The following is a 15,427-nucleotide window of genomic DNA, read 5'->3' as shown; positions in this document are numbered from 1 at the left end:
TTTAAAACTTGGTGAAATAGTTTTGGTTGGTATAAGAATTAAGAATCTATAAAAAGTAAAAAATTATTTTGAGTGAAAGGGTGTTTTTTTTCATGAAATGATGAAATTCGGAATTAGTACCACAAAAACTGTTACACCAATGAAAATTGGTAAAAATATTTCATTTATAACAGAAAGCAAGAACTCAAAAAGTTTATACAAATATTTTAGGTTAAAGGGTTTTATTTTGGGAAATAGGGAAAAATCCGCGATAAGTCCGATAAAATCAATGGTATAAATGGCACCCTTACGAAATTCATTAAATATGTTCTCTTTTCCATGGGAACTACGAATAATGTAAGTCTATAAATTTTTTTTATGTGAAAGGGAGTTTTTTTTAGAAGTAAAGAAAATATGGGTATATTTGAAAAAGTGTGAAATACTAGAGTAATATTAGTGGTACCCTATTGAAATTTAGGAATTATGTTACTTTTAAGATAAGAAACAAGAATCTTAAGTGTCTATAAAAATATCATGGCTAACAGGGTGTTTTTTTAAGTGAAAACAAAAATGATGGGTCACCCTAATGAAATTGGTAAAAACATTGATTTTGGGATAGAAAGCAAGAATATAGAGGTTTCATAACTTGTACTTGTTTCTTATCCCAAAAGCAAACTTTTTGCCAAGTATCATGAGTGTAACAATTTTTTTTTTATAAATTCCTATTTTACCTGTACTATTTCGGAATGAATAAATTAAAACACTGTTAATACAATACATACCTACCTTTATAACTTGAAATTAGGAAAATATAATTTGGTTACGAAAAAAAAATTTAAACAACATATTCTTCGGAAAACTCAATTTGAATATTTATAAAAAGCTTTTTTTTATATTAAATAATTCATCATGTTTTTACAAATCTAACTGAATAAAAAATCGGTGGTACGAAATGAGGAGGTTTTTTTTGGCAAACTTTCTCTTTTGCTTGTGCACCACGTACATGCATGGGGCACGTACTTCGTTACTGTTAGTGCGATGATGAACAGCTCCTAATACGGTTCCAGAGTGTTCCTCAAAACTTTCAACGAGGAATAATATGGTTGAAATATTCTTAGAGTTGATGTTATGGTTTTTATTTTTTTTTGTTGTAGACCATCCAGCCATCCGCACTAGATCCGTTGATGGTCCCATAATATGGATGAGTCAACTTCTCATTTCAGAGATTTTGTTACTAAACCACTATGGATGGGAGTTCAAGAGCTTGTTGGTAAGTTTAGGTAGGTATATAATGTTGGCTGTGGCTGGAGGAGTACTGAGAGCTTACAGAACTCATGAAGCTTCCCAATCATGTGCACCCAGCGAGTGAGCATACATTACCCATGAGTATGTTGTGGTGAAGCATTGAAAATGACGTAGAAACGATAAAAATAATGTTTTCCTAGAAATGTAGGCAACTCACGTATTTTATTGGCGAGAAGTGTGCAGCGATTTGTTCTTCTTTGTTTTTTGATACATAAATTATTTTGTGTGCTGAACTCATTAGGGAAATCACTGATATCAAAGTTTGCGTTGCGAACTCACAAAATATGATTTTGAATTTCCTAGAAAACTGGTTAAAAGCTTATAGAATTGCAATCACTAAAATATAACATTCATTATTCAAAACCACTATATGCTTTTAATTTAGTCTTGTGGTTGTGTTGTCGATTTTTTTTTTGTGTGTATTTTATTTGAATTTTGTTTGTATCTAAAGAAGGACTTTTTGTATTGCTGTTTTCTATTTTAATATTTTCAAAAACTAATTTAGTTCTTCGTTAATCGAAATAAAATAAATAAACTGAATGAATGAGAGAGTACATTTTATTTTGAATTTTTTTCTCGGAATCAGTTTGAGTGAAATTTAGCCGTTATTCGCTTGTATACATAAATTTATTGACCTATATATAAACAAATATATAAAGTTGTAATCCTGGACACAGTTGTCAATTTTTGTTATGAGTTCCTAGAAAAAATATTCAACAAATATTAGCAAATATGTGTTAATTTATTTGTTTGACAGACATGGTGCCTCTTGTTCAGAATATTTTTTTTTTTTAATTTTTCAGTGAACTTTATTCTCATTTTGTGCTATTTGTGTCATTTGAGATTTTTTTTTATATTGTTTAAGTGAGTGAAATTAGTCATTATAAATTTTGTTAAATAACAATGTAGCGATATAATGTATCCATTGCAGTTTTTGCACTTCAGTACGAAAAAAGACCACATAAACTTAAGCGGATCCCGCCTTAAATTAAGCAGATTTCTGCATGGTTTTTTGGTAAGACGACTTCCACCTTAAAGTAAGGTAACAATTCGCATTAATTTCTTGAATGAACCAGAATAATAAAAAAGAACCAGGGGTTTTACCTACACAACTGTTGGGTCACTAGGCGAGTGCCTTATCATCGTGACTATAATGTTAAATTTTATTTTGCGTCGGTTTTTTTAAGATGAACATTCACATTAAAAAAAATGTTACTCCACTTTCTTATTATTTGAAAACAAAAGTACGGAATAAGTCACGTACAATAATGTTTCTCGAAAATAGAGGCCTATCTAGCACTTTACCAGCTGTATCCCAAGAATACACTAAACTCTATTTACCTAAAATTAAAATTGATTTGACTTTTGATATTTTGTTTATTTAAAATGTTTTTTCAAAACATTTATACACAACATACATCTTATACGATAGTTTTTTTCCCCTGGATATATTTCCTAGTCCTATACAAACCAATACTACCTTCTGAAAATTCAACCTGCAACCACTTTTTTATTCGAATTTTCATAATTCGTTCTGCCACAGTCTCTAACATCATAATTTTATTTTTATTGTTACTATTATGTTACGTAGGTACATATTAAGGGGGGAAATCCCTCTGGACGACAGCTTTTTCAATAATTTTTTTTTGGAAAACTGAAAGCATTTATTGAAATTTGGAAAAGTATGTGATATTATTGACATTATGAAGAATTGATACAATTTTTTTAAAGTAAAAAAAAAAAAAAAATGGCGGCTCTACAGCTCTTTAAAGTTGACGCCTCGAGCTTGCGCCGTGCAATGCCGAGGTCAAGAAAACTATTTAAAATCAAAAAAGAATTTTTTTTCCAATAAAATATATTTATAGGTACACATTGCATGAACCTAAATTTAGTAAACTAAAAATTAGATACCAAAAAAATGAAAAAACACAATGTTTTTTTATAAACAAATTGTTAAAAAAAATATTTATTGGAAACATTTTATTGAACTTTTAGGTTCATGCAATGGCCAATAAATTAAAGAGTAATTTGCAATTTACTTCAAGTCGATAGCTTCATTAGTTTTTGAGTTACATTGCACGGCGCGGAAAAAAACGCGTTTCGAGGAAAAAGTCTTTAAAGTTTTCGTTTTCGTACTGTGGTAGGTTCGTAGGACATGGGTTTCGGGACTATCTAGGGGCTTTTGAGGCTTCATTTAAGACTTAGACCACTGAAAATAGTTTCTTCGGTTGATAAATGAATTTATTAGGCAAACAAAAATTAAAGCAAAAATAAAAATTTCCAGAGGGATTTCCCCCCTTAAGCTGGATCCACACTAGGTTGATCAACACGTTCAACATACGTTCCAAATCGGCATACTGAAAAGTTAAACATTTCCAAATTATTCTAACTGATGCATATAGGACATATTTTTTGAGCCCACAAATAAATTGAACCAGTTTGGAAAGGTTTAACTATTCATTATGTCGATTTGGAACGTATGTTGAACGTGTTGATCAACCTAGTGTGGATCCAGCTTTATACAGGGTGATTTAGGAGATATACACCAAAAAACTGGAGCGTGTAGATTGGGTCGAGACAAAAAAAAACTTATCATAGGAGGGGTTCAGTCACCCCTGTTAAATTAAAAAAAAAATTTACATAGTTTGGAAACAAAGATATTGACCTTATGGTAAACCTAGGTAATTAAAAAAAAAATAAAAGTAAATTGAAAAGGTAAAAACCCTAAAAATGTATTTTTGATCGAAATACACGTAAACCGCTAGTTGAATGACAGCGAAAAATTAAATTTCTTTTAAAAAATTAAAGGATTCAACTGGACATTCAAAGTTTAAAGATACTCATGTACCTACACACCGTTCAACAAAATTAAACGTAAATCTTGAGGTTTTGAAATTCCCACAAACTGTTGAAAATGATAAGGCATAGATATACATACGAGTACGTACCTATCTACATACAAACATTAAATATATAAATATTTAGGTGTGTAGATTTTTCAACCCCACATCATCATATATTAAATTATTTAGCGGAATGAAATGGCTACCCCCGTCAGAAAATATGTCAACATCAACATGAATCAAGAATCCAACGTCAGCAATTAATTCAAGATGTTGTTTTAGTTTTAGTTTTGTTTCTCCCGACTGAGGTTTTGGTTGCGGTTGTGGTTATGACAGGACAACTGCTAGGAGTGCTTATGTTCTATGAAATATTTCTGAAAATAAATTAATTTATGTGTGTGTTTATATGTATTAGAATATGTTATATAGGTAGGTTTATTGTTATAGATTTCATTTTCGTCTGAAACTTTCTGAGGGATTATAATATGTTCATGAAGTGACCTATATTTATCCAATTTGTGGTCATTGTGAATCAAAATCAACATTTAACACGTTTTCAAAGCAAATTTAGGTATGTAGTCTGATGTTGGCTAAAAACTGAAGGTCTTTTATAAATGTAGGTATGTTTGTGTAGGTATATAGAAACCATTATGCTGGGGTTACTTTCATCTAGTTATTTGTATTTATTAAAGTAAATGTACACAGTAACAATATATCTTAAGCAAATGAGATAATTTTCATTATCAGTCAAGCTTGAATTTTAACATAATTTTAAAAAGTTCAACAAACAAGTTTATATTAGACATTTATTTGAAGTTTGATAAGCTTCAATTGAACATTTCAAAAATGAGAAGTGAAAGTGGTGATTGGAAGAAGAGCTACTGGGGCACCGGGGAAAGTCTTAACATGGGGCCTTTTTTCATCTCTTTATTGTTTTCTTCTAAGAAAATTCATGCAGTTTTTGTCTTGCTATCCATGAGGCATAGGCGACATAATGAAATGGCAACATATTGACATGCCGACATGGAAACAAGGTGACATAATGTCATGGGTGTCATCCAACATGGTGACATGCAACATGGTCACATGCAACATGGTCACATGCAACATGGTCACATGCAACATGGTGACATGCAAGAAGGTGACATGCAACTTGGTGATATGCAATATGGTGACATGCAACATGGTGACATGCGACAAGGTTACATGTAACATGGTGACATGCAACATGGTGACATGCAATAAGGTCCATGAAACATGGTGACATGCAACAAGGTGACATGTAACATGGTGACATGCAACATGGTCACATGCAACATTCTGACATGCAACATGGTGACATGCGACAAGGTTACATGTAACATGGTGACATGCAACATGGTCACATGCAACATGGTGACATGCGACAAGGTCCATGTAACATGGTGACATGCAACAGGGTGACATGTAACATGGTGACATGCAACTTGGTCACATGCAACATGCTGACATGCAACAAGGTTACATGTAACATGGTGATATGCAACATGGTCACATGCAACATGGTGACATGCAACAAAATGACATAGTGACACGGCAGCATGCGACATGACGACAAGGCAATGTAGTGCCATAGCGACAAAGTGACATGGTGAAATAGCGACATGGTGACATGGCGGAAAGGCAACATATCTACATGACGACATGGCAATATAGCAACATGTCGCCCTGTAGTTATGTTGCCATGTCGCTATGTCACCATGTGTTGCCATAAAACAACAATATATAAAAGACAGTTTTACTTTAAGCTTGATTCCAGCTTTATTTATTTTAGTTTATCTGAATTCTATGTTTTTAATAAAAAAAATCTATTACAATCTACTGGTGCAGATTCGAAAGGTAATCCAATTAAATTTAAAATATTGGTTCATATAAAACAAATCATAAACTAACGTATAAAAAATCAAAGTTTACAAAAAAACAAAATAATATAGGTAACCTACACACGTGCACAAAAACACACACATAATCTATAATAAAAAAAAAACTTCCAATCTAAATCCGATATGGACCAAAATAAAAATAAAAAAAAAACAAAAACAATAATAAAAGTAAAAAAAAATTTACAATTGATGGTTTTTAAATAAAAAGGGTCTAAAACCATTTCCATTGGTTTAAATAACAAAATGAAGAATACAAATATTATTTTCAACACCATCGATAAATAAAAAAAAAAAAAAAGATAAATGTGTAAGTTTGCTATAGGTAGGTACCTACATATTGTACATATATATATATAGAGCATGAAAGTATATATGTAAATTATGTGTGTTGCCACAAAAGTATCGATCTGTTTTTGGTCCTTTCCGGATGAGTAATGGCAGTTGGCAGAGCAGAAAAATGGTTCAGCATTCAAAACAGTGCCAGAAATGTGTCCCATGGATGTAATAAAATTGTTATCCCTCAGCAAGAGTGTAACTGTCACACGCAGCCATACACACGCTCATATTATTTGAAAACAACACATAGCTGATATACATATGCATGTAGTTTTATGAAGACTATGTAAAGATATAGACAAACATATCGTATAATAATTTTGCTTGCGTTTGAATCCGAATCGATCCAAAATGACATATTATTCAGTTTGGTGCTCAGAGGCTCCGGGTGATAAATACAAGGATATGTGTCGATTTTTCAAAAATGGATTATGAATAATCGTCACACGTTGTTTGCCACTTACGGCAAACGACAACGGAATATCCATATCCTTATATCCATATCCCTATATCCAATATCCAATATCCATATTCTTGTTTTCGAGTGCGAATGCCAGTATAGTGTAGTGTATGAGTATAATAGGATAAGGGATGAGCGTCAGGAAGAACACTGCCTGTCCCGCAGAATTGGATTGGAATTCGGTTTGAAACAAAAAGAAAAAAACAGGAAAAAAAAAAAGAAATATTCTGCAAAATACATAAAGAAAAAATGATGAATTCGTCCCATATACCGTTTTAATGGTTAAGGTAACGATACCGTGTCGTCCTCCAGGCTCCTCTTTTATTTGGTACACACACCTACCCACCCACACATACACACACGAACATAAACATTTATCAAACCAACACCATTTTCGAGAGCAAGGATCGTATCGGGTCGGGATAAAGTTTTCGTTTAATCAAATAATAGTGTTGCTGGCGGAACTTGGGGGTTGTTGCTTTTGATTGATTTATCGGAGTTGCTATATCTGGCCCAATATGTCACTAGGGATAGGCGAAAAATGAATTTTAAGCTCTTTAACTTTAGTGCGGGTAGCTATTTCAATTTTTGTATTTTCATCCTGTTCGCTGTGTGATGTTTTATACGCTGTTCCTGTTCAAGCTCTTGTTTCAGCTTCTGCTGACGGAATACATGTTTGCAGATATATAACAATTTCCATTTCTCTTCAATTTTGCATTCATGGTTTTCTTAATCGTTTGCTATTTTTTTTGTTTTGTCTTCTTCTTCTCAATCCAGTGCGAATTATTCAGCTACAGTTTCAGCAGTAGTGATCGGAATGATTTTTTTTTTTCAACGATGACGGTCGATAGGTAGGTATAAAAAAAAGAAAAGGTAGGTATAGTTTATATTTATGCACATCATGAATCCTTTAGATGATGGAAGACATCCAGATCGAAACTTGGCAAAAAACGGCAGAAGAGAAGAAGGCTGCCGAAAGTAATTATTGCTGTTCGACATTGCAGCAATTTCTGGAATGCTGCAGAAAATTTTTCATAGAGTAGTCAGGTGCTGTTGTGAAAAATGAATCACGATGAGACTTCGAGGGCGGAAAGGTATGTGTTGTATATAGTAGGTTGATGCAGAGAGGTAGGTATAGTGAATTTGCATTGTTGGCACTGGTTTTGGAATGGAGAGAAAGAGGGGTCTTTGACTGGAATTGAAAGAGTTTTCTAGAAAAAAAAAAGAAATGCTCTTAATTACAGTGACGTTGAATAAGCGGAAATTCACTGTCTGCTGCATCTTGGCAAATGCATGATGACAATGAAGAAGAAAAATATCGAAAATCGAATTATTTGTAGTAGGTATGCAGAGTCACATACAAATATATTTTTTCTCGTTAACAGTTCAAATATTTCACAAAAGCTTTAATCAAAAAATTTACACGAATTATTGATCGTTGAGAATGGTAAAACAGAGAAAGAGTATTTTCATGACAGATATGAAATAATTCTCAGAAAAAAATTATTTTTATTTCACTATCATACTTTGAATTAATGATTATATAAATTCAGTGACCCATATCTGTCGAAAATTTTTTAAATAACTTAAGAACACTGCATATTTTTAAAAACATAATTTTTTCATTAAACTATATAGGTATAAATCTTTAATGCGGTCAATGCAAAAAAAACACCGAGCTTGAGAATAGAAAGCATTTTCTTCAGAGTCTACAGTTGTTAATAAATAATGGAACAAAAAGGTTGAGGTGTTAAAAGCCAACACTCGACATCTTCCGAAGAAAAGAAAATTCGATCAGAGGTTTTTTTTCTGAAAATATTCGAAGACGAAGAAGAAGCACGAAGACCTCAAACTCAATCTTCGACAAGTTTGGAATGAAGCTTTTTATTCAATAAAGTCCTTAGTAGATACAGAAACCATTATTCAGACTTCAATATAATATTGGCTCGTATACCACAAGGTAGTAATTTAGGTCCAATTTTGTACTTTTCTTACAATTTTGTACCTTTCTTACAAATTTCTTACTCCAGTATAGCTAAACATTTCTGCAATAATTTCAGTGAGAGTGGGAAAAACGATTACCTAAAGAATTTTAAATTAATTGCAAAATGCTCTAAATGATTTCAAGGAATAGGAAAAAATGTGATAGGTAAATAACTTAAGAGCAAATAAATGGTAAGTTAAGAGAAATTCACTTAACAGTGACTTGAACGAATTCAAAGCTTACACTCTGTTAAAAAAAAAAAATTATGTGTGCAATTCACACGTGGTAGAAGTGAAACCTTAAAAAATCATTTTTCTTGCAAAAAAAAAAAAAAAATAGAAAAAATCTACCTATTTTTATTCTATCACCTTCAAATCCATGTTTTTTATATGACAACCTAGATAAATTTTATATCATCTGAAAGCTTATTGTCTTATCTCAAAATATATATATCGATCAGGTGTATGCGACATCTACAAAAAGAGCTAGAATTTTTTAAACTCGATGAAATTTCATCCAAAAAACAAAAAAAAAAACATTTATTTTTATGTTCTCATGCTATTAAAGCAATTTTTTTGTTTGACAACCTATAAAAAATTTTATACCATGTGAAAGCTTATTGTTTCACCTTGTATAATGATGCATAAATCTTATTTCAAAGATGTCTACAAGAGAAGTTAGAATTTTTTAAAGTACTTCCTACACTAGTAGCTGGTAATCGCCAACAGATCTCCACAGGTGTTTTGAGGTATTTTTAAATTTTTTTCAATTTAATATTGTGTAACTTGTAGAGCACGTAACGTTATGTGTGATATATCAAATAAAAGGTTATGTTATCATGCGTATTAAAGATAAACCAAATTTGTATGTGCACTAGATCAAAAGATACAACGTGTGTTGGAAAAGAACATCTTTTTACCGTTATCTCCGAATTTTGAATATGAAATTTATTGAAATTTGTACAATTATAATTTATTTAATTACCTATCTACAGTACAAATTTCATTCATCTATCTATTAAAACAAAAAAGTTATAACAAGTTGAAGTCGTGTCGCGTTTTCGTTTCATCTTGTTTCAAATCACTACGATACTAAAGAATTTTCCACTTCAAAAACTTAAAATAAATTTATCTCGGGCTCTAAGACATTTTTTAAAGCTTGTTGAATATATAATTAAATAGCATATAATGCTTTTTACTTGCGATATAGGTACTATATATCAAGTTATGCATTCGTACAAAAAAAAAAGTTGAGATAACATTTTTCCATGACATTACGATGGTAGACAATGCCAAAAAAGTGGGTCCCGGAAGTCCGTCTATCTGTCTGTCTGTCTGTCAGTCAGTCAGTCTGTCAGTCTGTCAGTCTGTCTGTCTGTCTGTATAAGGAGCTACAGCCTAAACGGATGGACCGATTAATGTCAAACTTGGTATGTAGCGTTATTCTGCGACTCTCCAGAGGGGTTTTTGGAATTAATTTTTTTGGTCCAAAAATAACGGTACTTGTCATATACAGATTTTAGTAAAATTGAAATATCTCGAAAACGGCTCTAACGATTTTGTTTAAAAAATTCAAATGTTAGTTTTAAGCTAAGGTCTATCTTTAAATGAAAAAAATTTTTTTTGAAAATCATTATTAACGGTACCTGCCATAGAACCGTTTTTTTCAAATCCGATTATCTCCGAAACTGCTTATTTGATTTCAACGAAACTTTTTGTGGAGAAGCATTTATATAATTTAAATATAAGCCAAAAATAAAATTTTGAAAAAAATAATTTTTGGATTTTTAAAAAAATTTTGAAAATTTTTTTTTGAAAAATCAAATTTTCGAAAACGGGACATTGAACTTTTTTGAAATTTTGTTTTTAGATGTTGATTACTGATTTCTAAAGAATGGCATACCAATTTTATTTTAAAACTTTTTTTCCAAAAAAATATTTATAAAAAATTAGTTTTTTTAAAAAACGGCTCTAACGATTTTGAAAATTTTTTTTCTAAAAATGCATGTTAATATATCAATCAAAACTGCATACTTGTTTTGGAGGGCAATTTAATTTCAGATTTTATTTTATTTTAAAAAAAAACGAATTTTGTTTTTTTTTTCCAAATTTCTATATAAAAAGTCTTAAAAATTTAAGCAACTTTAACTCTAAGAGCAAGTTCGTGCGACCCAGTCGTGCATTTTATTTTTTATACATTTATGAATTTTAAAAAATATTTTGCCAGATTTTTGGCAAAAATCCAAGGCATAAGGCATTTCAAAAAATTTTTTCCAACCTTATCGAGTGAAATCTCATAAGAAAGGTCTCTGAAGGATCTAATAATAAATGAAAACGAATTTCAAATTTTTTTTTATCGAAATAATTTTTAAAATTTATAAAAAAAAAATATATTTCGGATTTTCGGCAAAAATCCAAGGTTTCCTTGCCGACAAAAATAGCATTTTAAAAAATTTCCTCCAAATCCATCGAGTGAGACATCAAAAGAAAGATCTATTCAAGTTCTATTGACCAATAAAAATCCGGTTGATGAGTTAATTGCAAATAAAATACCTACATGATTTAGAAAACTTAATCACCTAAATCCTACAATTAATATTTTTAATTTTTGAATTGAGCGCTTTCCTGTGTGCCGTCTCCATTTTGTTTACTGTCGATGTAATTGAAGTACCTCATGCTTCTGATGATGGCGTCAGGTATCAGACTGCCAAATTTCTCGAAAACCTCTGTTGTTGTATAATTTTTTAAATCAATCGGGTTTTAGTTCTGAACTTACTTTTTTAATAAAATTAATGATTATGGAACACGAAAAGCTGCAAAATTTTTAAAATAAACGTATAAGATAAGAGATTTTTAAGAAAAAAAACTTAAGTTTTAAACTTTGAGTTGTGTTCCATAGAGCAAAATAGAAAAATGAGTTAAATAATGCCTTATATTTCTTCTTCAAAAATTAAGTTGATATGTTATTTCATTGGGAAAATTCTCAAAATGACAAATATACAACTCTTCTAGAAATTCTTTAAAAAATCTAATAAAACGGAAAACCATACAAAATTAAACAAAATACCTACAACAATGCAAATACTTTTTTTTGCTTTTCTTTATTAGGTATTTGCTCAAAATATTTGCAACGATAAAATAAAACAAATAGATACGATATTCTTTGCAAGAAAATCTATAGCATATAGTAGATACCTATCTGTTTAACAAAACTCTTTTCGTGCCCACTCCACGCAAACAGTTCTTTCGCCACCTATTTTGTGTGCTACTCTTGCATCTGCATACTAAATATTGTGTTAAGATTTCAATCACGTTCGATCTAAAATAGCACGTGATTTGTATATTGTGCATTCTCTATAGCTGAGGAACTCTCTAGTTTTTTTTTTAGATATGGTGACCGTGTTCTATGAAAAATAATAATAACATTTGTGAAATTACACACAATTTTGATATTTTTAGACTTTTATATCTATCCCGCATTTGTTTAATTTAATTAGTTACAAAAGAAAAATTAATTTTATTATTTATCAGCCAAAAAAATGTTTCTATTAAGACAATTGTTTTTTTTGCTAAAAAAAATGTTGCACATACGCCACAGTGACCCATTCAAAGTCACTCCAATACAAATCGTTTGGGTATTTTGGAATAATTTTTGTTTTAGTTTTTATTTGATTTATCATATCTTTAGACACTTATCATATATAAAGACGTATTGTGTCACTACGTGTATGTGTAACATTTTTTTCTTTTGAATCATTGTAATAATTATTATTGAAATTGTTCTTATTACTGGTCAAATAAATTTAGTTAATATTTATTGAATTTTCTTTGGCTTTTAAAATTATAAAGTATTTGTGTAAAAGTTTCAAAATATGGTAAACAAATGTGACTTAACCGCAGTTAAAAATTTTTTGGAGTAAAATGCGCTAAAGTTAGTTTTAATTTTAGAAAAAATATAATCGTATTCTTACAAAAGCAGCTCTAAATAAATATTTCTGTTTAAAGGAAAGCAAATTGTTGTCTTCCAACTTTTTGAAATCAATGGTCACCATAATTTAACTGTAGATACAATGCGAATAATGAAATTGAAAATATTTCTCATCACATTCTAGATCTAATAACATAAAATAACACACCACCACAATACAATATAACACCACACACAGTACACAATATTGCTATCAACCTAATCAGGACTCACCTGTGTGGTTCGTTTATGATGCTAGAAAAAAATGACAAATATAAAACACAATATTTCAAAAGCAATGTGAAGTATATAAGAACGACTAGTGACACATTTGCTTTATCCTTTGAAACAACCAAATGAAAAACGAAGTCACTAGGACAAAGCAATTTGAGAACTCTTTACAGATGAAAAGATTTTTAGTAAAATTTTGTTTTTATAGAGAAGTCGATCTTCACTCAAAAAAAGTAATCCTTTTGTTCAGGACAAAAGTGGAAAATTTTTGTCACCTACTCTTTGTTATCTTTGTATAACACGTTGTACTTTATATTGTTAAAGTTTTTTTTTTGATTCACAATCAATATTGATATATATGTATGTGTAAAGTTACATGTAAGTTAAATTGTTGGTTATTTTTTTTATAAATTGTGGTTCAATTAATAAAGTAATTAATTCAATTATTTAAATTTAAATCGATGTATTTTTATTTCCATGGTATTTTGAAATTTATTTTGAAAAATGCATTAAGGGGTAAAATCGTATTCATTAATAAAATCATTGAAGCTGAATTATCAGTAAAATGACTAACCATTTATACCGAATTTGTTATTTATAATTATTCTTTTGGGCAAAGTATAATATTGATTTCGAGTTAAATATAAAACAACACGAGAATAAAATGAAAAGCATTATTACTATTATGGTGAATTCCAATTTTTGTCATGGTGTAAGCCTGCGTCTGTGTGGTTTTGCCTGCAAGTTCTATTTAAACTTTGAGCCAGATGAATTTGCTTGAAATTAAGTAATTTGTTGGACAAAATATATTTATTGTTTTATAATCAAGTCTATGAAAAGTGAAAGTTTTAGGCCCAATCTATTCACTCTTCGTTATATTTAAATTCGGGATTATTAAATAAAAAATCTGTCAATTGCTTTAAATTCCTTTATAGTAAACAGGTAAAATAGGCATTTAAAAAAAAATTGTTACACTCATGAAACTTGGCAAAAAGTTTGCTTTTGGGATAAGAACCAAGCACAAAAAAAGTATATAAAAAACAGTTAGGTGTTTTTTCGCGGACAAGTGGGAGGGGGTGCAGGTCAAAAATATACTGATAAAAATTGTTTGTCGAATATCATCATAAGACACATGTTTCAAAGATATTTTTTGATGCTGAATCTAATGACATACAAATAAAGTCAATACTATTGCTCTAAGAAAAGTTATTGCCGATTAAAAACAAGAGTGCTTGTTTTTTTTTATTACTTCAACAGGTATAATATAACCGAAACAAGCTACGATGATAAAATTCGGGATGAAGGTTTTAGATAAAGCAGGGATAAAGAATTCATAAAGTTCTTAAAATAATTTTTGGTGAAAGGGTGTTTTTTTAAGATTAAATTTGTGTGTGCGAAAGTTGTCATAACAACTGACATACATTTGGTTAATTTTTGAAATTGGTGAAAAAGTAATGTCTGTTATAAGAACTAAGAATCAATAAAGTCTACAAAATTATCTTGAGTGAAAGGGTGTTTTTTTTTTTTTTTAATTATTAAATTCGGAATTAGTAGGTACCACAAAACTGGGACAAAATTGTTACACTAATGAAAATTGGTACCAATGTTTGATTTACAACAGAAACCAAGAATCTAAGTAATTTTTAAAAATATTTTAGGTTAAAGGTTAAGTCCGATAAAAAAATGGAACCCTTACGAAATTTATTCCAAATGTTTTTTTTTTTTCCATGGGGACTACGAATAAAACAATTTTATTCATGTGAAAGGGTGCTTTTTTAGGTATAGAGCAAATGTGGGTATATTGGAAAAAGGAAGTTATAAAAGTGGTACCTATCCTATTTACTTTTGAGATTAAAAACAAGAGTGTAAAGTGTCTATAAGAATATCATGGTTAAAAGAGTGTATTTTTAAGTAAAAACAAAAATGATGGGCCACCCGAATGAAATTTGGTAAAAACGTTGAGTTTGGGATAGAAAGCGAGAACAAAGAGTTTTCATAAAAAAAATTTAGGTGAAAGGGTGTTTTTTTTCGAAAAGAAACTTAAATCTGTAATTGTACAGAGAAAAAAAAACCAAGGTAAAATCAAAGGGAAAAATTGATGTTTTTTTAAATAATGATTCCAAACCTTTATTTTTTTGTTTTTCAATTCAATTTGTACTGCTTTCGTTTTAAAATGACATGAATTATACTTTTTCGATCTGAACAATATGAGAAAAAGATGTTTAATTTTTACTTTTTACATCACTTGTTCACCAAGTTTAGAAAATAAACAAAATGTATGTCAGCTGGTATGGCACCTTTCTCACACACAACTTAACCCTGCTTTATCTTAAACCTTCCTTCCGAATTTTATCAGTGTAGCAGGTTTTTTACATGGGTTTCGGTAATATTTTACCTGTTG

Source organism: Episyrphus balteatus, chromosome 2 (assembly GCF_945859705.1).
Source record: "Episyrphus balteatus chromosome 2, idEpiBalt1.1, whole genome shotgun sequence".
Classification (NCBI taxonomy): domain Eukaryota; kingdom Metazoa; phylum Arthropoda; class Insecta; order Diptera; family Syrphidae; genus Episyrphus; species Episyrphus balteatus.
The sequence above is the reverse complement of the archived record's forward strand: the minus strand, read 5'-3'. Positions refer to the sequence as shown.